This window comes from Schistocerca americana, chromosome 2 (genome assembly GCF_021461395.2).
Source record: "Schistocerca americana isolate TAMUIC-IGC-003095 chromosome 2, iqSchAmer2.1, whole genome shotgun sequence".
Lineage (NCBI taxonomy): Eukaryota > Metazoa > Arthropoda > Insecta > Orthoptera > Acrididae > Schistocerca > Schistocerca americana.
This window is the reverse complement of record NC_060120.1, coordinates 491,623,030-491,650,160: the sequence shown is the minus strand read 5'-3', so window position 1 is coordinate 491,650,160 and position 27,131 is coordinate 491,623,030. Positions and strand designations below refer to the sequence as shown.

Below are 27,131 nucleotides of genomic sequence, written 5' to 3'. Positions count from 1 at the left end.
TTTTTCCATACCTGACGATTGTCTGTCGTTTACAGAAACGTAGTTTTAATATAATGACTCACAGCTAATGTGCCAAATCATGATTTTTGGAAAAATTTTGTACCTGTAAAACAATGTGCAAATAACTTGAACAGCTGCTGTGTCTCTACCATGTTACAGCGAATAAGAATAAGAAATGTACAGGTTTCACCTCATTACAAAAATTGTCATTTTTGTAACATCATCTGATTTAAAACTTGGTATTAGCCTACCCCTAGTTCTCAGCAGATTTACCGCAAAGCCGGCCCCTGTGGATGAGCGGTTCTAGGCGCTTCAGTCCGGAACCGCGCTGCTGCTACGGTCGCAGATTCGTATCCTGCCTCGGGCATGGATGTGTGTGATGTCCCCAGGTTAGTTAGGTTTAAGTAGTTCTAAGTCTAGGGGACTGATGTCCTCAGATATTAAGTCCCATAGTCTTAGAGCCATTTGAACCATTTACCGCAAAGTGAGGTTCACAATACCCATCGCCCCTAAAGATTTGCCTGAAGTGCATGTCACCCGAAAGTACCTGGACGCGTGTTTTTCCAGATAGAAGACTGGTTCTGCGAACTACACATGCCAAACATTACAAAAACGTGTGAGAAATACAAGTGCATAGTGGTAAGATCAAACAAATAAGATGATTAGTATTCAACTACATACAAATAAACAGTTTGTTGCAGCATCTGAAAACATAATTACGTACATAAGACAGAAATTATCCTTTATATCGTTACAATTTTTCAGTATCAGTATGTTGTTGATAACATATAAATTGCCAGCGGTGGAAGTTACCTACTGAAATTTACTGCTGTTATAGTGAGTTAAATGCCAGTATTAGAACGCAGAGCCAAAATGGATCCAGTGGAAGTGCCTCTCAGAACCATACTTCCATCATAATGAATCCAATTTTTCACCACGTCCTGTCTTTGACAACATTAACTTTGTCCCTTAGTTTCTAAGTTATTTGTACTTAACAGTTTTCTTTGGTAGTAGATAATATCAATTAATTTTAAACTGTACTATTAACATGTCCGGAAGTTATTTCTCGAATTGAGTAACAAATTTATGAACTCGTTAGCAAAATATTGTGTCTGAATGCTTTCTGCAAAAAAAGCGATGAAATACATATCTCTCAAAACAAGTGCGTGCGTATTTGCTGTGCTGCGGCCTACCTCACAGTACAGCTGCAGAAGCACGCCGCTCTGATCAGAGTTCTTCTCGAGCTTCCAGTTAGGGTGTTTGGATGGGTGCCAAAGACACGTGCTACTCTGCCCAGCTGCCTGTCACCAAGTAACGCTTTCCTGCCGCTCACGCGGCCTCACTTCGTCGTGATACCCCACAGCGTCACAAGAGGCGCTGCTGTCGGAGTGCTGCCATCTGCAGCTCAGAAAAGGAACTTCTTTGAAAGCGGTAGTGGAATTTGTGTGGCGGGTTGTATGCATTCTTTCCGCCAGCGTCCCTCAATAACAGGTTGTTAACAATAAACCCCTGATTCTTTAAAGAATCAAACACCAGCGTATCAAACAGCTTCGAATATCTCATTATTTGCAGATGAGTTAATGTGCTAAATATTTGACGTTCAGCTTCTAAGTAAGAAAAATTTCTGAAAAGTTTTAAAATTATGTTTTAAAGTTCGTTGTAAGCCATAAGTGCTCTCATTATGCTGGCACGGTAGCTCAGCTTGTTCGGTCAGAGGGTTAGATGCCCTCTGCAATAAAAAAAACTGAGGTAATCGATAAACAACGAACTTACAAGGTTGTCTTACGACGTCCGCTCCGAGCAGATACGACGATCAAACGCGAACAAAATGAAATTAAAAAAAAAAAAAGTGAAACACAGGATGAATAATGTCTACGCAATTTGCGCTCCATGTTAATCAAAACCTAGTTTTTCAGGTATCTCCACGTTACGACGTTATATGTACTGAAGTATGTGCAGGCCTGAATCTAGAGGGTGGGGGGCGAGCGTAAACCGGGGTATCTGCTCCGGGCGGCAAGGCAATTTAGGGGGCGCCAAATTTATGTTCTTCAAAAACAAAACTTTGTTTTAGAAAGCGCCTAGCATGCAGCGCGTGTTGGTCTATCGGTTATTCTTATGATTTTGAAACGCATCCAAGTTTGTTTTTGAACATTTTTAACATAATCTAAGTTGATTTCTGAACAAACCATAGGTTGATTTTTGAATGCGTGCATAATGTACGTGATGTCTCTGCCATGGGAATCCCCGTCGCATCTGGAAATAAAATTCTTTGCCGCAGACAAACGGGAAAGGGGCTACACGAGCTGAGTCGAATAAATACCAATCGGTGTTTGTTTATGTGATTGATGGGGTGTGCGAATGATAAACATTGTTATAATTATTAGCGAAATCCATAGATTCAGACTACCAGAGTGGAAATAAACGACTAACAAGAATAACAGCTAAGGAAAATCTTCTCGGTGTGTCTAAGAAAATGAAATTTTGACAGAAAATTTTTGCCATAAGGCAACACTACTAAGGACCTGTTGTACAGTCCCGGATTAGGAGCCGCTTAATTTTATTCTCGGAATGGCGCAGAAAACGAGTTGTACGAACACGTAACAGCCCTTAGCAGGAGAATAAACGCGGGATAACTGAACCAGTGATTTTGGTAGGGTTAGTGAATTGAACTAGAGCTTTGACATGGCAGGAACAGTTACAGAATTGATGATGACAAGGTTGTTTGTTAGGTGAAGAAATGGGGACATGACACAAATTATATGGAAGACTCTGATGATTCCAAATGTATATAAAAATTTCGTACTTTTGCTTTTCCACCTCCTGCTAGAGAAACTGGAGTGTATGAATGAAATACTAAGCTACTTACTAACATAAAGCTCTTTGCTTGTAGTAGGCCTAGTAGGCATTTGATATTGGTACTTCATGAATTATATTCTGTCGTGTTATTTATGTAAATGAGGTACATAAAAATGACCATTTGTGCCAAACATTCTTGCTTTTTTCGCGTGTGTTACAACTGCTGCAATATTAGAAAGACCTATTTCGTTTTATCTAGCAGACAGTGACAAAATAGACGTAATCAAATCGAGAAACCACACCAGTCTTGGTTACTATTCGTAATAACAGCTTTTTCAGTATTAGACAAGGACATTTTGATTTTTCGTGTAGCAAAACGTTTTACGAACTTTGATGAGGCAATAGAGTCCTTCGCTAAGTAAAGCTATAGCAAGATTAAAGAGGAAAAAATGTTGGGACCTAAGGACTGAAGAAATGTGTACTGTCTTATTTGTCTCTTGCCTGTAGACCCCGGGCTGAGAATGTGTCGTAGAATGATATCATTTTGCAGGTTCATTCAGTAGTATAATTGTATGGATTTTGTCTGCAAAGCGTGTTTCGAATAGAGTTAGCAGTAAAGAAGTAATAAATTAAAACGTCATGCTGACAGTGAAGCCCATTTTAATAAAGCTAGTTTTTTCACGCAACTCAATGCTTCTGGCATCGTGTCCCCTGGACTATGTGTCGTACAATGATGTAATTTTGCGGGTACATTCCGTGGTATATGTGGATACCGCCTGCAAAATAAGTTGCGAATGTAGTTCGCAGTAAAAAAAGTATTAAATTAACGCTTCCTGCCTGATGCTGAAGTTTTACTGCAAGGAGAGCGAAAATATAATAAGCTATAACTTTTTTCCTCTCATTATTTTGTGGCAGTCGTGAGCGAGAAAAACTTTGAAATTATATTTAAAATCTGTTGGAATTTGCTAAGTGAACGAACGTGGTCTGGATAATTCGTGTAGTGAGCTACATTGCTCCTAGACACATAAACAGTTTTTAATTCTCGTCTTACTGTGTTAAACCTTTAACATAACTTTATTACTGTTAATGAGTAGATTATGATGGAACTTTAAATCTTTAAAGTCAGTCAATAATATGTAAAAATCAAAGCGATCAACGACAGCAAATATTTGTATTATTCAGTGACCAGTCTCAGTCGCTACGATCATCTTCAGATTCATCTGTACACCAATGTCTCCATTAATGAATTTCATAAATGGTGATACAGGGACCAATCTAAAGACGAACATAACGACTGAAACCTGTCATTGTATAAAACAAATATTTGCGATAATAAACTGTTTTGGTCTGTACATGTGTCAAACTCTGGATTGCTGTTATCTTCAATGTGACCAAGTACTCCTCATTGGCCAATAATTATACGAAATACTAACGAACACGGCAATGCTTCACAATTGCTAAATATAGAGGGTGATCCTTGTCAACATTTAAAAAATCCTGAAGCGACGTACATGACGCTGAGACAAGTAATTTAATATAGAAGGATATGAGGCCGCAAATGTAGGGAAAGATACTAAAAGGGAATGACAATGCTGAACATGTGACGTCACCAGATGATGAGCCTCGATGCACGTGCAGCGGGTGAGCCTATCGTTCTGAAGCATCTGGTTATCTCTAAGTCGGTGTGGCTCCGGGACTATGTGAGCGACTTTTAGTACTTGGGACTTAAGGTTCGAGTCTTGAGTTGGGCAGGAAGTATTTTTTTGCTTTTAGTTAGACAGCTATATGTTTACGTTGACGTAAGATTTGTTATTTTATTTATCGGTCTTGTGGCCTCCGCTGGTTTATCGCAGAGTACAGTACAGCAAAAACCTGCCGTAGTACGTGACAAGGAAATTAGTATAAGCTTCCGAATAACGTCATTACTGGTAATTGACATACGGGGTCTGCACTAGATAAAATCTGTAACTAAACAGAAGGGAAAAAAGGAAAAGAATAGGAAGTAATAACATTTTTTGGTTGGTTACAGCGATGACGGTAAATTTGTAAGTTCTATGTTTCAAAAAAAAAATTTACAAAAAGAGTTCGAAATTTGCACAGGCTGTGTGATTGTAAATATTGCATCGCTGTGTGCGATGTGTAGCGGTGTCCCCTACCGGCGAGGGCAGAAGTGAAAAATCTAACCATTGCTCCAGCGGTGAGGCATGTCATTGGGTGACGAACATGTTCAATATTTGTCGTCCACTCCTGGGCTATTTCTCGACATTTGCGGTCTCATTTGTTTTATTTTAAATTACTTGTCTCAATGTCATCTACGTCGCTTCGGATTTTTTTAAACCTTAATAAGAATCCCCTATATACTGGAGTTGGATACACATCCTAATCTCCTGCTGCCCCACTCTTTGTCCATCTTCTTCTCCCTTCTCTTTCTCGGTCTTCGTCCCCTCTCCTTCTCTCTCTTCATCACCTCCTTCCCTCTCTCTCTCTTTCCATCTCCTCCCTCTCCCATCTCCCCGTCTATTTCCTCTTCCCTTCGCTCTCCCGCCTTAAGGCTTGTTTACTATTATTGGAAACCAAACTTGAATGGAAACTGGAGTAGCTTAAAATGAATGGACAAATCGGTTTGGATTAATGGTATACGGGGTATGAGAGAGACGTTTCCAGCTGCTGGACGTGTGAAGATAGTAGCTTCAATAACAGTAATTGGCGCAGTCATAATCTGCGAACGGCTACGATTACCAAGTTTCAGACAATTCATGTTCCGTATTCTAACCATAAGCCGATATGCCATTAAAATAGATTACATATTTTCTTCAACGCACTGTTGTGTCTACAATTTTTCTATAAAAGTACATATAAGATGAACGAATATGTGTGGGAGAAACAATGTCTCTGATGGTTTAAATGCCCTGCTAATGTAGTTAAGACTGACTACGAGAAAGAAAACTAACATTTTCCACAGCACAGCATTTTATTTCTCGCCGTTGATTTTAACAAAAAACCTGTACACTGTGTATGAACCGGGTTATCCATTAGTAATGTGACTGCTGATCGACGATATCACAGCCGGCCGAAGTGGCCGTGCGGTTAAAGGCGCTGCAGTCTGGAACCGCAAGACCGCTACGGTCGCAGGTTCGAATCCTGCCTCGGGCATGGATGTTTGTGATGTCCTTAGGTTAGTTAGGTTTAACTAGTTCTAAGTTCTAGGGGACTAATGACCTCAGCAGTTGAGTCCCATAGTGCTCAGAGCCATTTGAACCATTTGACGATATCACAGCGAAACCAGAAAAATATTGGCTTTGTATACTTTACAGGTCGCTGTAAAGGATAAAATGATGGTTGATTCATAAACTACGAATAGTAAATATTGGTTAAATTAATCAGTTAGCTACAACATAATATTGCATAAAGGTGAGCAAACGGGTAGCTATAAGTTTGTTAAGCGTGCGTAATCGAGTACTTCTTACAAAGGATGTTTGGATAAATTCGAGCAAGGTTTCCAACCGTTCATGTTATTCGAGGCTTGATCGATTTTCACTTATGCAATGTCCATATGCCTGAACGAGTGTACCGACAATTTGCTGGTTTGCACCAACAAACGATAGTTGTGAGCTGATTTCGTACTCCCTGTTTGATAAGCGATGTGAAGAAATTCAGTTGCAAATTGCTGGAAAAAATTTATTCTAGTACGTGTAAATCTGTTTCGTTTCAGGAACACAGGAGCAGCGTGAACTCATCCTGGTGTCTTTCGAACCATGCACCTCCACTGCCAACTGTGTGACACTTTGCGTCGTTTTGCTGATAAACGTCATGAAATATATGTGCCGTTTACGGAGGTAATGTCACTGATGTAACCATTCAAATAAAGTGGTTCCATGTGCCTTCGGTGACGACCTTCAGAAATCTTTCATCCATAATTACCCACTTCCGGTACCCCAAACAGTAGTAGCTGACCGGTCGTGTACCATTTTTTTTTCATGTAACAGTTACAAAAGCCATCATGGTTACCAAACGCTTTCAGTGGGAACTGCGCAACTCATTTTGTGACTACGTACTTACGATTGTTCGATTTACAGGCATTGACAGATATCGACCTTCCCTATTCAACGTTTTTACTCTTAATGGATGGGGTGTCCACATATCAACATGAGGAAGAAAAATGATTAGCTGAGCCCTAACGAAAGAGCAAGCACCACATTATGGTTCTTCCCTAGCCACAGAAGACGATCTTACACGACCAATCGGGTGACTATTTCTGATGTCTTACGGACTGCTGTCTACTCCGACGTACACTGAAGAGCCAAAAGAAACTGGTACACCTGCCTAATGTCGCGTAGGCCCCTGCGAGCTCGCAGAAGTGCCGCAACACGAATGGCATGGACTCGACTAATGTCTGAAATAGTTCTGTAGGGAACTGACACGATGAATCCTGCAGGGCTACCCACAAATCCGTAAGGTTACGAGAGGGTGGAGATCTCTTCTGAATAGCACGCTGCTAGACGTCCCTGATACGCTCAATAATTTTCATGTCTGGGGAGTTTAGTGAGCAGTGGAAGTGTTTAAACCCGGAAGAGTGTTCCTGGAGCTACTCTGTAGCAATTTTGGACGTGTGAGATGTCTCATTGTCCTGTTGGAATTGCTCGAGTCCGTCGGAATGCACAATGAACATGAATGGATGCAGGTGATCAGACAGGATGCTTCGTACGTGTCACCTCTCAGAGTCGTATCTAGACGTATCAGGGGCCCCATATCACTCCAACCGCACACACCCCGCACCATTACAGAGCCTCCACTAGCTTGAATAGTCCCCAGCTGACACGCGTGTCCAGTGTCGGTGTCGACGGGCCCAGGCGAGGCGTAAAGCTTTGTGTTGTCCAGTCATCAAGGGCACACGAATGGGTCTTCGGCTCCGAAGACCCATATCGATGACGTTTCGTTGAATGATTCGCATGCTGACACTTGCTGGTGGCCCAGCACCAAAATCTGAAGCAATATGTGGAAGGGGTACACTTCTGTCACATTGAACGATTCTCTTCAGTTGTCGTAGATACCGTTCTTGAATGTTCTTCTTCCGGTCGCAGCGATGTCGGAGATTTTACGTTTTATCAGATTGCTGATATTCACGGTACACTATAGTGATTGGTCGTACGGGAAAATCTCCACTTCATCGCTATCTCGGAGATGCTGTGTCCCATCGCTCGTTCGCCGACTACAACTCGCTTAAACTGACTTAAATCTCGATAACCTGCCATTGTAGCGGCAGTAAACTATCTGACAACAGTTTTTGTTGCCGACCGCAGCGCCGTATTCTGCCTGTTAACATATATCTGTATTTGAATACGCATGCCTATACCAGTTTCTGTACCAGTGCATTGCACTCTCAGTTCCAGAAACTTCACCAACATTACCAACATTACAGCTTTACTCACAGCTGCAATACGATAATGGATATCCGCACTTAGTTTACATGAGGAATATACACTGCTGGCCACCGTAAATGCAACACTAAGAAAGACAAGAGGTAGCACAACAAAATTTATTCTGTAGATAACATGTTGACCAAGTATCAAATGATTACGTTTACAGACGTATGTGACATGTGGTTCCTGCCAGAATCAGTAGCCAGAGTAGCCGCCATTGTTGGAGATCACAGCTGCCACACGTCTCGGCATTGAGTCAAAGAGACGTTGGATGTGTTCCTGGGGTACAGCAGCCCAAGCAGCTTCCACACGTTGCCAAAGATCATTTGGTGTGGCAGCTGGGGATGTAATCTGGGTCACTCGTTGAGCAACCATGGACCATATGTTTTCTATCGGCGAAAGATCCGGAGAGCGAGCCGGCCAGGGAAGCAATTCAATCTGGTTATTGACGAAGAACCTTTGGACAATGCGTGCCACTTGTGGTCGCGCATTATCCTGTTGAAATATGGCTGTGGCCGAGCCCTGAAGGTAAGGAAGGACAACTGGCTCCAGCACCTCGGATATGTAGCGCCGGCTATTTAAAGTACCGGCAATGCGTACTAGAGGCGTGCGAGAGTAATATCCAATACAGCCCCATACCATAATACCCGGTGCAAGACCAGTGTGGCGGTGCATAATGCAGCTGTCCAGCATCCTCTCTTCACGGTGTCTCCACACTCGAATCCGACCATCGTGGTGCTGCAGACAGAAGCGTGCCTCGTCAGTAAAGACAACGTCATTCCATTCTGCCGTCCACATCCGTCTGTCTCACACCATTGGCGACGGAGACGTCTGTGGTTCTGCGTCAATGGTAGACGAAGCAATGGACGTCTTGCGGACAGACCACTCTGCTGTAAACGGCGTCGAATGGTACGCGCAGACACTGGATGATGCGTTACAGACGCAATGTGCTGTGCTATGGTTCGGGATGTCACTGAGCGATCCGTCACTGCCATGCGCACAATTTGCCTATCAGCACGTGCAGTGGTGCACCGAGGTGAATGCGATCGACCACGTCGGTCCGTCGTACCCTCCTGCATCCAACGGTCACATATCCGCATTACAGTTGTTTGGTTTCGTCCAACACGACTAGCGATTTCTCTGTATGATAATCCACAATCTCGGTAAGCCACTATCCTTCCTCTGTCGAACTCGGATACTTGATCAAAAGATGTTCGCTGTTGTCTACGAGGCATAACTGGTCGTCTTGTGAAACAACCACAAGGTAAACACACGTGCCGAACGTACACTCGTCGAAATCGCCAAGCCTTAAATGGCGCTATGAGGTGGCGCCACAGGCGCGCGTGATGTGCGTCTGCGCTGAAATTCTAATCAGTTGCATATCTCATCGCTGCAAACTCATGGTGTAAATTTCACTTGATTCGGATGCTTCCTTCAGGGTGTTGCATTTACGGAGGCCAGCAGTGTAGCTGTTCCGTAATTCGGCAGGGAGATGGTTTGACACCCCTCTATTTTGTCAGTCCTGCAAACTCAGATTTCACTGTCTTCTACTATCCATCCAACAATCTTCGACTGAATTACTTTTGATACCACAAATAGTTTTAAAACTTCGGTTACCGATTACTGCGCAACTGCAGACCAGCAACTTTCTTTGTACGTGAAATTGAAACTTATCTTAGCGCCGACAGACCGTGGGGCGCTACACTACAAATTATTATTTTTTCTTTTTGTGTGGCATCTTTACTTTCATTAGGTAGACGTATTAAACCTGCTTATCTCGATGCAGTAAAACTGGAGTGAAGTATTAATTACTGACATGAAATAGCGGAGGCGAGTCTGTGGTATTATTATTATTGTAATCGGTCCAAGAATACATACGGCAACAGAAGAAATGGTAAACAGCGTTCATAAAAGTATCATTGACTGGTATATGAGAATGCAGGCTTTCTCGGCGAATGTCGATGATAAAATCTTCTCGGGTTGATAGCCGACTCAATGCGTTGTTCTCCAGCCGCATTGACTCGGCTGTCAATCCGAGACGATTTTATCGTCATTGACTGGTTTCCTGGAAATAGGTTTACTGTCAAATTTAAAAAGACAACATTTTTAATTCTGCACGTGTATAGGTACTATACTACATATAAGTGTGACACATGCTGAGGAGGTAATAAATAGGATAGAAACTTCGAAATTTTTAGGCGTCCATATTGATGAGAATTTAAATTAGAAAAAGCACATTTTGGAACTCCTGAAACAACTTAGTTCAGCCACGTTTGCTTTTAGAACCATTTCAGATCTTAGGGGAGAGACAAATCAGTAAGTTGACATACTTTGCATATTTTCATTCATTATTTCATAAGGAATAATTTTCCCAGGTAAGCCGTCTTTAAGAAAGAAAGTCTTCTTTGCTCAGAAACTAACTGTAAGAATAGTATGTGGTACTCACCCATTTTGAGTAGTGCGTCACAGGATATTTATTCCCACAGGAAGTTTGTTGTAAGTAATCCACTGCAGTTCAGAAGGAACATTGATGTACGTATTTACAATATCAGAAGATAAAGTGATGTTCATTACCCAACGTTAAGGTTTTCCTCAGCACAGGGTGCACACAGTTGCAACCAAAATTTTTGTTCACTTACCCAGTGATATAACACATCTGATAGACAATAAAGCAAAATTTGAAAAAGAACTCCTTGATAACTACTTCTATTCCGTTACAGAATGTCTGCTATTGTTATGTGCGAAAGGTGGTTCAAAAAATGGTTCAAATGGCTCTGAGCACTATGGGACTCAACTGCTGTAGTCATAAGTCCCCTAGAACTTAGAACTACTTAAACCTAACTAACCTAAGGAGATCACACACATCCATGCCCGAGGCAGGATTCGAACCTGCGACCGTAGCGGTCGTGCGGTTCCAGACTGTAGCGCCTTTAACCGCTCGGCCACTACGGCCGGCCGCGAAAGGTGGTGCGTAGTAGCTGCTAACTCACATCTGCATAGTTTTTTGAAAAAATTAGAAATAAAAAACCTTTTGAAAGGTATGTTGCCATTTATTTATTTATTGTATGGCAATACATGTACAAAAATTACGAAACTACAACATGTCAACAACTGAAGACATATCTCTAACATAAACTACACGAATGACAATAGCTATATACAGATATCAAAATCTTTTATTAATTTTTCACACCACTCGTCGCTGCCTAGAAATCTTCGGAAGGACCCTTATAGGCACGTGCGAGACATGTTGATACAACATGAGCAATTCGTTTGTCGTTCCGCACCACAGTCACAAGATGGTGATGAATATTTGCACCTCTTGCGGATAGTGTCTGTACATCTTTCATGGCCCGTCCGGATGCGGTTGAGGTTAGTCCACACTGACTGAGGCTACTCAAATCCAGGGGTTTCTTCTGGATGCAAGGGCAATTTCAGGCACTGTGGGGAACGGTTTTGTTGCTAGCAGCGTGTCCATTCATCAGTAACATTGAATTCAATTTCCGAGAGAGTCCTGTCTGTGATAAGAGTGGGTTGTACTAATCTTAATCTTTCTCGCTCGACAGGGAATCCATCGTTCAATATTGGAAGGTAGGGGTTATTAATAATCTCCTGGTATTCCCCTTAGTAGCGCACTCTTCCGTCTGATATCAGGAGGTGGAATGTGACTCAAAATGGTAACCAATATGTGGGAGCAGATCGTATTAACCCACTAACGGCCGATATTCAAACACTGTCTGCTGACGATTCCAAACTAGTGCCACAGATCTTATGTGAAATGTTGTTTCTGCTATTGAGCTTAATAGATGTATGTGTCAAGTGCTCTTTAAAAAAAATGTTCTAAATAACGTGATTCCAAGGTATTTTGGATGCATATTATGATGAAGTTTGTGTCCCTCAAAACATGCATCAAAGGCTTTGTGTGGCAACCTATTAGACAGATAAAAACATGCAATTTCTGTTTCGTTTACGTTTGGCCGTACCCTCCGTTTACGGGAATACTGGCTTAGGATACTCAGAGCAGAAGTTAGAATTTATTCAGTTGTTTCAAAGATTTAATGTCGGGTAGCAGTTGCCCAGTCATATGCATAGTCAAACTTTCTGGGCTGTATTGGAGGCGTATCAGGTATATGTAAATTAAACAAGACAGCAGCAAGGATGGATCCCCGGTTGCATCACCGACTCACTAGGCGCTCAGCGGGCAGTGCTGCACTATGTTTTCGAATTTTTTCAAACTGTTGCATCCTTCAACTCCCGGTTCGCTATGTACGCTCCCCGGTTGCTAAAGTCAAGGATCACACTTTATTAATAATTATGGTACAAAGTGATATCTCCTGTTACTATAACATTTTCAGCAAGAACACAAAGTCCTTTCATCCATACATGAATTTTTTCATCACTACTAACTTTTCTACAGGAGCGTGTATACAATGTAAATGGCATGTTACTATAAACATAGCTACGTGTACTTTGGGTTTTGGGATCAATACCACAATGCCACGTCTTGTAGACGATGACATCTCGATCGGCGAAAGATTCAAGTCCAGAAGGGGAGGCGTTTTCACAACGAACAATGGCTAGGGTAAACCAACCACTACCAGAATTTCCAGTAGCGACGTCAAAAGTAAAATTACCCCTGCAGCCACGGAAGAATGTAGGTCCATTTAATATAATAGCTTAGGCTGTTCCTACAAGTTTTGCCATTTACATTGTATACACGCTCTTGTAGAAAAGTTAGTAATGATGAAAAAACTCATGTATGGATGAAAGGACTTGGTGTACTTGCTGAAAATGTAACTGTAGCTGGAGATATCACTTTGTACTATAATTATTAATAAAGTCTGATTCTTGGCTTTAGCAACCGGGGAGCGTACATCGCGAACCGGGGGCTCAAGGATGCAACAATTTGAAAAAATTAACAGAGCATAGTGCTGCACTGCCCGCTGAGCGCCTAGTGTTATATACTTGAGAGTCTCTGTCCATATACACTGGTGTCCAAAATTAAAGCAACAAACTGCTGTGTGTCTAATTCAAGACATAATCATTCAAAGTATCAACAGATGTCGTTACGATCGTGTTCTGCTTGGAAGATAGCATTCCGATAAACGGACAACCACGCCAGCAATGACGTCAGGGCACCTGTCAAGCGGGGTAGTGTTTGCATGGTAGTCCCACATTGCTGTGTACACAGTCACAGACGGTGCAGTATGGCACAGAGAAGATGCCTACAGACACTTTTGTGGAGGGCCATAGGAAGAGAGGAAGCATGCGAGTCGCAAGCTGATGTAGCCCGATGGCTTAATGTGAATCGTTACGTTGTTTCTCGGATGAGACGACAGTTGATAGAGACCGAAACTGTATCCCGGAGACCACGACAGGGCCGACCACGTGTGACACCAGAAAGAGGGGACCGTTCCTTGGCTGTAAGGGGACGACGGTACCGCCTTACTGCTGCATTGCAACTGGCACCTGGCCACGCAGCATCCCCTGGACATGTTGTATCGAGACAAACGGTGTACAGAAGGCTTCAGCAGAGTGGCCTTCATTGTGGGAGACCAGCTGTCTGTTTACCTCTGACGTGTCTTCACAGAAAGGCACGTCTGGAGGGGAGCTGTCAACATACAACCTGGACAGTCGAATGGTAGGCCAATGTTCTTTCCACAAATGAGTCCGGATTTGGTCTGGAGAATGATTCTCGTCGGATTCGCTTCTAGAGGGACCCAAACATTGTGGAAAGAGACCGAGATCGAGAAGGATCCCTAATAATTTGGGCAGGGATTATGTTGACCACTAGAAAACCTCTTCAAGAAAATGTACAAGTGAATCAGCAAGATCAAACTGCTGTCAGTTACCGTGAGGTGATGTTGGGATCTCATGCGCGGTTGTTGCGAGGTGAAGTGGCCCCAGAGTTCTTATTGGTGGACCTCATAGATATTGCACACGCGGTGTGGCCTGCTCCCTCTCCCAATTTGAATCCCATAGAGAATGTCTAGGATGCACTAGAGAGAAGGGTTGCATCACGTCAGCATCCACCAACCACTCTCCAAGACTTGTGAGCAGCTCTGAAGGAAGAATGGGCTCTGTTGCCTCAACATGAGATTGATGACATCATTCGCAGCTTCTCCCGTCGTCGTCAGCCTGTTTCGGTTGGTTCCAGAGGTGATCACTCCCCATACTGAGCACATTAACCAGTTGTCAGAATGTGTCTGCAAATCCGATAATCTGGGAAAAAAACGAAGAACATTTTTGTCTACCGTCATGCGTGTTGCAGTTGTTTACGTTCTGTATTCTTTATATTGTTTTCACTTTAGTATCACCTATGTATACTGTTTTGTTGCAAAATAAACACAACCTTGCAAAATTTCCGTTTCTTGCTTTAATTTTAGACAGCAATGTAGTACGTCTGGCTGTATCGAGGTTATGAAGTAGGTTATCTGCTATTTACAGGACACCGCTTTTTAGAAATTCATCATATAACTTCTCTTTAATTTCATTCCAAGTTGAAATATATTGCTTCCGGTAGCCGTTCGGAATTGCCTTCTTTATTGCACTTACCAAAACCTCCAACAAGTCTCTCACAGTTTTTTGCTTTTAATGGAAACCAATAAAGATGTTTGTCCAGGTTTTTAGCAAATACATCCGACTTATCTTTGATAAAGTTCCATGAAGCATGTAGCCATATTTAAAAACTAATTTTTGATGTGAATATAAAAAGACACGACCCACATTATTACTATTTATCGTGCAACTGATCCATGAAACATGAAACTAAGTAACTACCTACCTCAGTAATTCTTTGCTTCTTCACAGTCGTCTCAAAAATTTATACAGATTGTTTTAACTACTAACAATGTGTCGCACTTCCTTGCAGTCTGGTCTGTCCGCTTACCGCAAAGTAATTCAGTTTTTCCAGAATGAAATTTTCACTCTTGAAAGGTGGCTACACTGTGCCACTGCGCCAGAGAGTGCGCCAAAGAGTACTATTAAGCCGCCTCCACAGTGCGTGTTGAGAGTTCGTAACAGACAGTGCTTGTCAAGAGTTCGTGGCAGTCAGTGCTTGGAGAGAACTCGTTGAGGTCAGTGCTAGTAGAGAACTCGTAGAGGACAGTATGTGTTAAGAGTTCGTACCGAGATGTGCTAGTGGGCACTGCTTGACGTGAAATCGGAGTGAGATGTTGTAGTAAAGAGTGTTGTTCCATGTTTTATGCAGTTATTTGATGGGAGAGATAGCAGATGTTATTGTAATGAGTGCATTTCGTCAATATATATGAAGGTAAAAATTACAATGTTCTTTTATTAATTGTGTGACTGAAATAATGCGTCACTACAGGTTCAGTCAACAAAGCATCTGGCTTGTGTTCTTGTATTAGAGTGAATTTTGGTTTTCTTGCGTAATTATAGTTTTTCTAAATTTCTTTTGTCACGTCAGCATAGTTGGTATTTAAAAATTGTTGTCTTGTTGGAGAAGAACCGTGCCAGATGTGGACGTTGAGTCACACTCCCACATACAGAACAGTTACATTTGTGCTTGGATTTTGTAGGTTTTATAGTTGCTGGGGACTTAATTAATTAACTGTGTTTTCGAAAATTTTCTTACATTGTTCTTTGCAGTCAGATAGCGTAATAATACTAGTAAGGGCCAACCGATTACGAGACACTGCGTAATCGGATATACAGTTACTAAAAAATCATTTTCAATCTCATATTTAATTAAGCCCCCATGCACTCTGCAGCGGAATGTGTGCTGATATGAAATGATTCAGTATTTCCTATCGCCTTTGCATATCTTCTTCTTCTTCCTCTTTGTGATGAAAATTTAAACTAAAGTGGCAACTGAGAGATAAAAACTCAAGCGAGCTCCTAATCGCTAGCAAAACCTGTCCTTTACTTAAGAAGGAACATTCATCGGTACAAGGAATATCGGAGAAGAAGTTCTGACCGGCGAGGATTTATTGCACTGTGCACTCACAGAACTGTACACGATTCAGAAAATCGTTCTTATACCATTTTTGGTGAAAACGTACATCATAAGGAAGGGACTGGTGACATATTTCAGTGCGATGTGTACTGGTTTTAGGAATCCCAATCTCCTGTTCAAGCTGTCGTGTGTTCATGTGTGTATTCATTGCAACAAAAGCGCGAGTGGTATGAAAGAAGACGTTCAGTGCCTTAGTGGTGAAATATTAGCAGCTGCCTTTTCGTCCGAAGCATATCGACGCCCACGAATGTCTTTCTTAAGGGCTCCAAAAAAACGGAAATCTCATGGGGAGAGATCGGGATTGTGACTGTGTAAGGGCTTCCCAGCCAGACTTCTGCAGCGTACTCAAAATAACCTCAGCAACATGTGGGACATAAAAATCATGGACTGTTAACATTTGGCAAGTTCTCATTTTTTTTTCCTTTGTCCTTAATTGCAGATTTGACTTGGAGTGCATTAAAATGGCGATTGACCATGTGCCATTTGGCAAGCAGAATCCAAATCTGTGACTGTACTGCGGTATTACCGAGGCCAGTATAGGAGAGCGTCACCGTCGAAAACAAGCACCATAAGGCGGTTCAAAAACTTTAAAGAGACAGGCAAAGCCAAAGGCCTTCGTCAGAGTAGATAACCCTTGTCTCTCAAACACCTGTCGACAGAGAGCAAGCTGTATTTCAAAGCAGACTCCAGACGTCAGTTCATCGAACATCACGCTAAATGCAGGATGCAAGGTCAGGTGTCCCTGAAGCGTTACACAAGTGGTTAGGCCTTTTTGCGCGCAAAGTGTAAATGGTCCAAGCTTTCCAGCTAAACCACCGTCTTCTGAGCTATGTACTCGCATCTGCCGTGCTAGCCTCCACAGTGGCTGTCAATGACCGCCTGACGAAGTGCCTGTTTACAGACTGAGCAACGTTCCATATTTCTGGACATTTTAATCGCCACAATATTAGGATTCGGAGCTGCGAAGACCCACACACAACACGTAAACACATCCGTGATAACGTACAGCTTAATCTGTGGCGCGGCCTAATGCACGATTGGGTCGTAGACCAATCTTATTTTTTTATTTTTTTTCGCAGAGAGAACCATGATGGGAAATGTTTACTTGGATATGCTCAAATAGATCCTGCGGCCACAGATCGAAGAGCTGCAACTGTCCATCAACTTTTAGTTAGGCAGAAGTTTCTCTTGCTGTTAACGAAGTGTATGTTGTGAGGGTAAAATGGTTATTTCTTGCTCTGCATACAACTGTACGAACCGGTGGAGCAAGGAAAGTGATTTAACTTTCCACAGGTAATAATTGAATGTCAAGAAATGACAACACTCTCGTAAATATCTTGGTCGTTGCCTTGCATGATACAATGTGTCTTCTGTTTTGGACAGGTGTCCTCTGCAAAAAGATGATTTGCTGAAACAGTGGGTCATTGCCACTAAACGCAATGGTTTCACTCCTATGAGGGCTAGTTTCTTGAGTGGAGATCACTCCTTGGAAGAAGATTATTTAGTAAGGCCTGGTACTTCAGAAGGCATCTGAAGCCTGCTTCAGTGCCATCACAGTTTGCGTTTCCGAAGCATTTAATGCCAAAGGAAAAGCAACCAAGGCGACAGATTAGAATAACAACTGAACACTCTACTGTAGAAACTCACGATTATATTGAACAGATTAGTCACTTCACACAAATATTGTTTTTGTTTTCAAACAAACATGTTTTCTCATAAGTACATTACCAAACAATGTTTGATGCCTGTACTACTTGTATTCTATTCTTGTTTCAGTTTTCTCAGAGTTGCGAGACATCTAAGGATTGTGGATCTCAGACACCAATAGAAATGAATGACAAGGCCACTGACACATGCAATTTTTTACCAGATGTTGTGGAGGCACTGAGAAGAATAATCAAGAGCCTGGAGGAAAAAATAGGAGAAGAGAGAAGAAAAACTATTCAATGAAAGACATCATAAGTTCTCTGAAAGAGAAGGGTCATCTAACAGAGAAGCTGCATGAATTCCTGAATCAACAAACAGGGACTCGGATGGAACTAGTGTGCAATTTGTTTCTTTCAGGAGTGCTAGTTCTGCAAGGTTCGCAGGAGAGCTTCTGTGAAGTTTGGAAGGTAGGAGACGAGGTACTGTTAGGAGTAAAGCTGTGAGGATGGGACGTGAGTCGTGCTTGGGTAGCTCAGTTGGTAGAGCACTTGCCCGAGAAAGGCAAAGGTCCCGAGTTCGAGTCTCGGTCTGGCATACAGTTTTAAACTGCCAGGAAGTTTCACATCAGCGCACACCCCGCTGCAGAGTGAAAATCTCATCATGTTGAATAATAGTGTGTCATCCAAGGGAAACAGGTACAAAACAGACATTAAAATGTCAGCAATGATGGTGTATTTTTACTCTCCTAAGGTGTATGAATATTTACAGACATTAATGCCTCTGCCTGACAAATCACTGATTTCTCGTTGGGCAGAGACTGTGAATTGTGATCCTGGCTTTTTAAGTGATGTGTTCAGGTAATTTGAGTTTAATCATGAATTGAGGACTGAATTTAAATATTCTATGGCAATTAGAAAATAGGTAGTGTGGGACCAGGAAACTAAGAGGTATACAGGTTTTGTAGATTTTGGAGAAGTTGAACAATCAAAAGGAGTGACAGAAGCTTCAGAGGCATTAGTTTTTATGCTTGTCTCCTGTAGCGTATTTTTTAGTGAATGGCTTTGACGGTAGTGTGCAGGCAAAGTTAATAAACTCTGCTGTGGAGAGGCTAAGCAATTCAGGCATCAGAATTTGGGCAGTCACTTATGATGGCACAAGGACAAATATAAGCACTCTTTGTTCATTGGGATGCAGTATTAATTTTAACAAAATCTTTCTTTTTCTTCTCAGGTCCTTCACCCAGGTTCAAACCACAATGTTCACTGCATTTTGGATATATGTCATTTAGTGAATCTTGCTCGAAATGCATTAGCAGAAGTAGGTGTTATAGAGTCTACAAATGGCCATATTAAGCGGCAGTACTTGAAAGAACTAAATGAGTTGCAAATTGATGAAGGCATGACATTTGCTAATAAGTTGTCAGGACAACATATTAATTACGTTAGTAAAAAGATGAATGTCAGCTTAGCAGTTCAAACACTCAGTTCCAGGCATGACATTTGCTAATAAGTTGTCAGGACAACATATTAATTACGTTAGTAAAAAGATGAATGTCAGCTTAGCAGTTCAAACACTCAGTTCCAGGCATGACATTTGCTAATAAGTTGTCAGGACAACATATTAATTACGTTAGTAAAAAGATAAATGTCAGCTTAGCAGTTCAAACACTCAGTTCTAATATTGCAGATACTATAGATTTTTTTAGAAGAGCTGCCAATCCCAGATTCCATGGTAGTGAGGCAACAGTAGAGTTTTTGAGATTCAGAGACAGAATTTTTGATGACTTTAACTCCAGAAATCCTCTGGCTCCAGGATATAAAGCCAGCCTGAAACTCAGTAATCATGCAGTTTGGCTTGATATTTTTCATCAGACAGAATCTTACATAAGAAGTTTAAAAGTAAATGGTGTTTGTCTCCTGCAGCACCCAAGAAATACCTTTGCCTTTGGCATAATTTTGAACAGGCATTCGATTAAAGCCATTGCACTGGAAGTAATGACTAGGGAAAATTCTCCTGTGCAATATTTGTTGACATATAAGTTTTCCCAAGATCATATTGAACTCTTCTTCTCATGTGTGAGATCCAGAGGGGGGTTAGAATAACAACCCAAATTCGTATCAGTTGATGTGTGCTATGCACAAGTTGCTTTTAGGCTGCGTCCTCTTGTAGATGATGATGATGATTCTTGTATGGTTGTAGATGATGTAGGAAAATGGTGCTCACTTATTGAAGAGGGTACTCTGTTTTCCACATACAAGCAGAACATTTTGTACTACGTTGCAGGGTTTTTTTGCCCTCACAATTTCAAAACAAGTTACATGTAAAGACTGCCTCTACATTCTTAGGCCACCTGTTGTTTGTAATGACGCAACATATGCACTTCTCAGTACTTCAGAAAAGAACTCATTCACAAAATTTGTAAGCCAAGGCAAGCTTATTGAAACAAGTAATGCTGTATACTCTGTGGTGGAGCACTCAGAAAAATTGTTTCAAATGTTTATTGTCAATGGTGACATGAGGCAAAAGCACTTAATTAGTAAGATTGTCAAGTGTGTCCTTAAAAAATTTGTGAACTGTTCATTCCCTCAACTTGACCACGACTTCCTTAATAAATGCGGAGTTGAAGATTTGCGTGAGACACAGCTTGTACGTAAGATTGCATCCAGGTACATACAGGTGTGGCTGAAAACATATGGGAAAAGGTTTTCAGCTGACAAAATAGGTCACTATATAACGAATGTAAGACAAAATCTCAGGAAGATTATTTTATTCAGTAATGTGTAATGTTGTGCCTGTAACATTACAGCAGCGGTTAAAAATGAATGGAAATGACAAAAATTAATTTCATATTTTATTTCAATGTGGTTTTGTGTTCTCATTTCAATATCCTTGCTCATGCTTAATTTTTACAGTAATTATCATTTTACAAATGATAAAAAAGTACATAGATGTATAAAGTCGTTCCTTGGGACATTGTAATCAGGGTAGCTTTTAACTAATCATGGTATCTTTGTAGCAATTGCTATTTTTGTTTCAAATGGCTGGTGTTCCACCTGCTTGTATTATTTTACACCAAGTGTAACATTTTATTACCTCTGTGATTCATTCAAATTTCTTTCCACCTCCCTAAAAGCTCTCAGGCTTGTGATTTTTCTTTAATTCCTTTGACTGTGAAGTAAGCTTCTGACAGTGATTTAAGTTGAACACTGCCAGGTTGATACAAATATCTTGATATTTCAAAGTAAATCTGGAAACTGAATCAACACTGTTTTTACTTCTTATAAACACCTGATTTCCTTTTTTTGGGATGTAAATTCATTCAGAACATTAGATATGGGTAAAATACTAGTGTTTTTAATACTAAAGTTACCCAAAATGACTAAGTAACTTTGTACCAATATTAAAATTGAAATTTTACTCCAAGATAGCGTCTCTAGTGCGTATTTCTTCATTGCCAAGCTCACCTCAGCAATACGTGTGAAATTTTAGTGTCTGTTGTGATGTAGATTGTGTGTGCAGTACTTTCAAAAAGACGGGAAAAAGTGGTGCAAAGCTACCCAGATTGACTGAATTGTTTATATATGTTAGTGCTCAGTTTAATATGCACTTTAAACTAACTGATTTCATCGCAGTTTCCACGTTAGTACATGTGAATTAGTTCAGTAAAAGAAGAGAACAATTTTCGTGTCAATGTCACACGTAATTTTGGGTGTTTCATTCGGTGCCTGACAGTAATTAGGATATTGTTGTGGATATCCAAATTCACCCCATTACGTATTTTTCCAACTAGACAGATGACGTCGCCACTGGTAAGTGCATTACATATGTGAATAAAACTGTTCCTTACGCCTGGAAAAATATTTTCTCGCTTTTAGGTACTTTATATTTACGACAGACTTTAGTGTTCATCAGCGTAAAACGAAATTGGTAGTTCGTTACTTTAATGTTAATGTAGTTAGTGTTATTATCGCCAAGAACGTAGATACTTTCGAACGAAAACGAGTGCCACCTTTCTAACTGAAATATCACATTCAGTTTCTTGCCTAACTGCAATATGGCGGCGCTAACAGACGACGGCACGCTGTGGCAGCCCAAGTTCGTCATCCAGATAGTATAGAGATCACTGAGTATAGTAGACCATTACTTTCTTTCTGCGCCGTAGTTTGGATGAGAAATTAGATAAATATATAGGATTAGATGCAAGGTCCTGTGTCAGTATTTACATAGACCAAACGGGAAGGGATCTTAAAACAAGATTCAGGGAGAACAATTGTGCAGGTAATGGCAGTGATCTGAGCTGTCATTTGAGGGACAATGGCCACTAGTTTCATCCTACTGAGAGTTGTTTTAACATCCTAAATTTGGAACCCAAAGGTAGAGATCTGCATATTTTATAAGATCTTGAAATTTATGCTGATCGTCATACCAACAAGTCACAAGTAATAGACAATGGTTTTCCAGCATTTTTGTTGAGCTGCCGACTTAATTTCTCGTTTATATTTCTCACCAGTACAAATGTAATTCCTTCTGTTTTGTGTGTGCTGCACGCATAGTGTCAAATAAAACAAGTTACTTGTAAATACTATTTTATTTGTAGATTTAATCTTTTTATTTTACTTTTTTATCTTTTGATGTTTGTCTTAAATACGTTTACTTTGCTTATACGTTGGCATAAAATACACACAACTTTAAATTTAGATGAATATCTGTTCTTGCAACTGAATGGTCCAATAAGACATGTCGAAACGTACCCCGAAATTCTTTACACCGGAAGTACTCAACGAATGAAATGCACTGTCAAAATTTTAGCTGCTAAGAACTAGTGCAAGTATTTAAAAAAAATAGCTGAAAATTGCCAAATTCGTAGCGCGCCAGGCGGCGGTAGAAATGTACACCCCAAATGGAGCTGTAGCTGATGCGCATGAGCAACTAGGCACACACACACACACACATTTATAGACCTATTTCTATGCCATCGGTGTTTGCTAAAGTTATCGAGAGGGTTGTATATACAAGGTTACTGCAGCATTTAAATTCACATAATTTGTTGTCAAATGTACAGTTTGGTTTTAGAAATGGCTTAACAACTGAAAATGCTATAGTCTCTTTTCTCTGTGAGGTTTTGGATGGATTAAATAAAAGGTTTCGAACGTTAGGTGTTTTCTTTGATTTAACGAAGGCTTTTGACTGTGTTGACCACAAAATATTACTGCAGAAGTTGGAACATTATGGAGTAAGGGGAGTAGCTTACAATTGGTTCGCCTCCTACTTTAAGAACAGAAAGCAAAAGGTAATCCTCCGCAATATTGAGAGTGGTAATGATGTTCAGTCCCAATGGGGCACTGTTAAATGGGGCGTTCCCCAAGGGTCGGTGCTGGGGCCACTGCTGTTTCTTATTTATGTAAATGATATGCCTTCTAGTATTACAGGTGATTCAAAAATATTTCTGTTTGCTGATGACACCACCTTGGTAGTGAAGGATCTTGTGTGTAATATTGAAACATTATCAAATAATGTAGTTCATGATATAAGTTCGTGGCTTGTGGGAAATAATTTGATGCTAAATCACAGTAAGACTCAGTTTTTACAGTTTCTAACCCACAATTCAACAAGAACTGACATTTTAATCAGACAGAATGGACATGTTATAAGCGAGACGGAACAGTTCAAGTTCCTAGGCGTACGGATAGATAGTAAGCTGTTGTGGAAAGCCCATGTTCAGGATCTTGTTCAGAAACTAAATGCCACTTTATTTACCATTAGAACAGTATCTGAAATAAGTGACATTTCAACACGAAAAGTAGTATACTTCGCATATTTTCATACGCTTATGTCATATGGTATTATTTTTTGGGGTAATTCTTCTGATTCAAAAAGGGTATTTTTGGCTCAAAAACGGGCTGTTCGAGCTATGTATGGTGTAAGTTCGAAAACTTCTTGTCGACCCCTATTCAATAGCCTGGGAATTTTGACATTGCCCTCACAGTATGTATATCTTTAATGTCGTTTGTTGTTAGCAATATTAGCTTATTCCCAAGAGTTAGCAGCTTTCACTCAGTTAATACTAGGCAGAAATCAAATCTGCATGTGGAATGCACTTCCTTGACTCTTGTGCAGAAAGGAGTGCAGTATTCTGCTGCATCCATTTTCAATAAGCTACCACAAGAACTCAAAGATCTTAGCAGTAGCCCAAACACTTTTAAGTCTAAACTGAAGAGTTTCCTCATGGCTCACTCCTTCTATTCTGTCGAGGAGCTCCTGGAAGAGCTAAAAAATTAAGCAAATTCCAGTGTTACATTCTTGATTTTCTTTATTTAAACTAACGACTTGTCGCCTGAATATGTTTCTTATATTTCATTTTATCTGTTTCTACAATCGTGTTATAATTTCATGTATTGACTCGTTCCATGACCATGGAGACTTCTCCTAAATGTGGTCCCACGGAACAATAAATAAATAAATAAATAAATAAATAAAATAAACGACATCTCAGGTTACCGTTCGTTGATAGTTGCTCTGACACTACAGTACACAGATACTATTCTCTCGAATTAGCCACTCAAGTAACATCTATCGCAAATTATCACTTGCTTTTCGCAGTATAACCAAGTACTGACAATACAGATAAAGCTGAATTAATATTTATTGTGCTTTCGTAAGGCATTTCTGCTAATAGTATCTTTTCTTTTCATCCAGTTTAACAGTAATGTGGAATCCAATTAATGTTCTCGATTTAGCAATGATGGAACATGAAGAACGTGATTTCCAGCCGAAATCACCTGCTTCTCCTGAGGACGTAAATACGTGTCATTTGTTAGTTGATTTCCTTTACATTCATTCGAATGATGTCGACATTTCATCTGAAATTTTGGATATGTTAGAAGAAATAGGAAATAACTGTGACGATTCCACGAATTGTAGTTCGGAAGACAGTTGTGCCAGTAACAGTTCTGACGAACAATACCTTCCAAGCCTAAAGAAGCACGTACTGCAACAGCTTTCAGCGACAAAGTAAAGGCAGTGAAATATTGGCTACACGAAGGAGGGAAAAATGGCTTAAAGTTACGCAAAGGCGTTTTCGTTTCGTAGAATCTGAGCGTGAACTGTACAAATGGTAGAATGAATTACATTAAGTAGGAAATATGAGCCAAACAGAAACCCAAAACCATCTGAATGAAAAACTGTTCGAAAGATTCAGAACTGCTCAAATGATTCAAATGGCTCTAAGATCTATGGGTCTTAACATCTGAGGTCATCAGTCCCCTAGAACTTAGAACTACCTAAACGTAACTAAGGACATCACACACATCCATGCCCGAGGCAGGATTCGAACCTGCGACCGTAGCGGTCGCGCCGTTCCAGACTGAAGCGCCTAGAACCGCTCGGCCACATCGGCCGGCCCAGAACTGCTCGTGAGAGGTTATGCACCGTTACCCATGGATATCTACGAGACTGAGCCCTCCGAATTGCATCTGACACGAACATTGCTAATTTCCAGGCTTGGTACACCTGGCTACGCGGGTTCAAGAAATCGTACAGACTAGGAAGTCGCAAAATTACCGCCTACGTCACGTAAAGGTGTAGAGCAGCTGCCACTAATAGTGTTACAGGGAAATTCACAGCTGATGTGAAGACGAAGATTGCTGTTATCCCTGCAACTGTTGTTTATAACGCTGATCAGTCAGGTTTCTGAAAGAACTGTGTGCAAACGGCCCTATTCATTTGGGGGTGAAAAAAAAGACGGAGTCGGTTGCCCAATCAATGGATACAAGGACACATTCACATACGATAATACCAGTGATAAGTAAGAGTGATTTACTGTTTCCGCAGCTGTACATCTGTCTTCAAGACCCGCAAGGCAAATCAGGACCAAAAATTAAAAATGGACTGTTTAGTTGCAAATAATCTTGTAATCGACGTATCAAAATCTGGAAAAATGGGAAAGAATGATTTTCAACAGTTCGTTCGAAACGTTTTCCTACCAGCTGCAGAAACTAGTTCATTGCTTTTGTTGAATTCGTTGTCTGAACATAACGACGCCTTTGTTTTTGTGGAGGACGACGAAAAAGTCGCAGATGTAATACCGGTTCCGCCTGGAACTACTTGTGTGATTCAACCTCTCGATAAAGAATTTTTTCGACAGTGGAAAGCCTTTTTCATGAAATTATCAGACAACATAATTTCCGATAGCTCTCTCTCATTTCAGGTTTATCGGCGGAACAGTATTCTCAAGCTCCAGTCGTTTGTGCATTACCAGTTTTCTTTGCCACGCTTTACGAGCTTGATTAAGTATGCCTAGTATTCAGCGTAATATGCAGAACAATGGCCGGCACCATTTCTGACTCTATCCCAGTTCAGTCTAAATAAAACTTCATTCCTTCCGAAATGCCTTCACAAAAGAAGATGAAGTAAATATTCCAGAATTCGAATCGAGAACAGCTGCCAACATGAGTAACGTAGAAGTAAATATCCTCGTAGTAGTGAAGCAACTCAAATCACTTAATAAAAGCAAGTCTTCTGGTGCAGACTGTATACCAATTAGGTTCCTTTCGGAGTATGCTGATGCATTAGCTCCATACCTAACAATCATATACAACGGTTCGCTCGAAGAAAGATCCGTACTAAAGACTGGAAAGTTGCACAAGTCACACCAATATTCAAGAAAGGTAGTAGGAGTAATCCACTAAATTACAGGTCTATTTCGTTAACGTCGATATGTAGCAGGAATTTAGAACATATATTGTGTTCGAACATTATGAATTACCTCGAAGGAAACGGTCTATTGACACACTGTCAACATGGGTTTAGAAAACATCGTTCCTGTGAAACACAACTAGCTCTTTATTCACATGAAGTGCTGATTGCTATTGACAAGGGATCGATTCCGTATTTCTGGATTTCCGTAAGGCTTTTGACACTGTACCACACAAGTGGCTCGTAGTAAAATTGCGTGGTTATGGAATATCGTCTCAGTTATGTGACTGGATTTGCGATTTCCTGTCAGAAAGGTCACAGTTCGTAGTAACTGACGGAAAGTCATCGAGTAAAGCAGAAGTGATTTCAGGCGTTCCCCAAGGTAGTGTTATAGGCCCTTTACTGTTCCTTATCTATATAAACGATTTTGGAGACAATCTGAGCAGCCGTCTTCGGTTCTTTGCAGATGACGCTGTCGTTTATCGACTAATAAAGTCATCAGAAGATCAAAGCAAACTGCAAAACGATTTAGAAAAAATATCTGAATGGTGCTAAAAGTGGCAGTTGACCCTGAATAACGAAATGTGTGAGGTCAT

The 27,131-nt window shown here is 40.8% G+C and overlaps 1 protein-coding gene and 1 non-coding gene across 2 annotated transcripts in view; one reads left to right on the top strand and one right to left on the bottom strand.

Moving 5' to 3' along the window:
• The window catches only part of LOC124596026, a 30,836-nt gene extending 29,532 nt beyond the window's left edge, over positions 1-1,304 (bottom strand). Inside the window, exon 1 of the mRNA XM_047134987.1 lies at positions 1,194-1,304. The gene's annotated coding sequence lies outside the window, so the exon portion shown is untranslated. The remainder of the gene's footprint in view (positions 1-1,193) is intronic.
• A 17,057-nt stretch (positions 1,305-18,361) lies between these two features.
• Positions 18,362-18,436, top strand: Trnas-aga. Its single transcript has one exon. It is a non-coding gene; the product is annotated as a tRNA-Ser (tRNA).
• Positions 18,437-27,131: the final 8,695 nt, after the last annotated feature.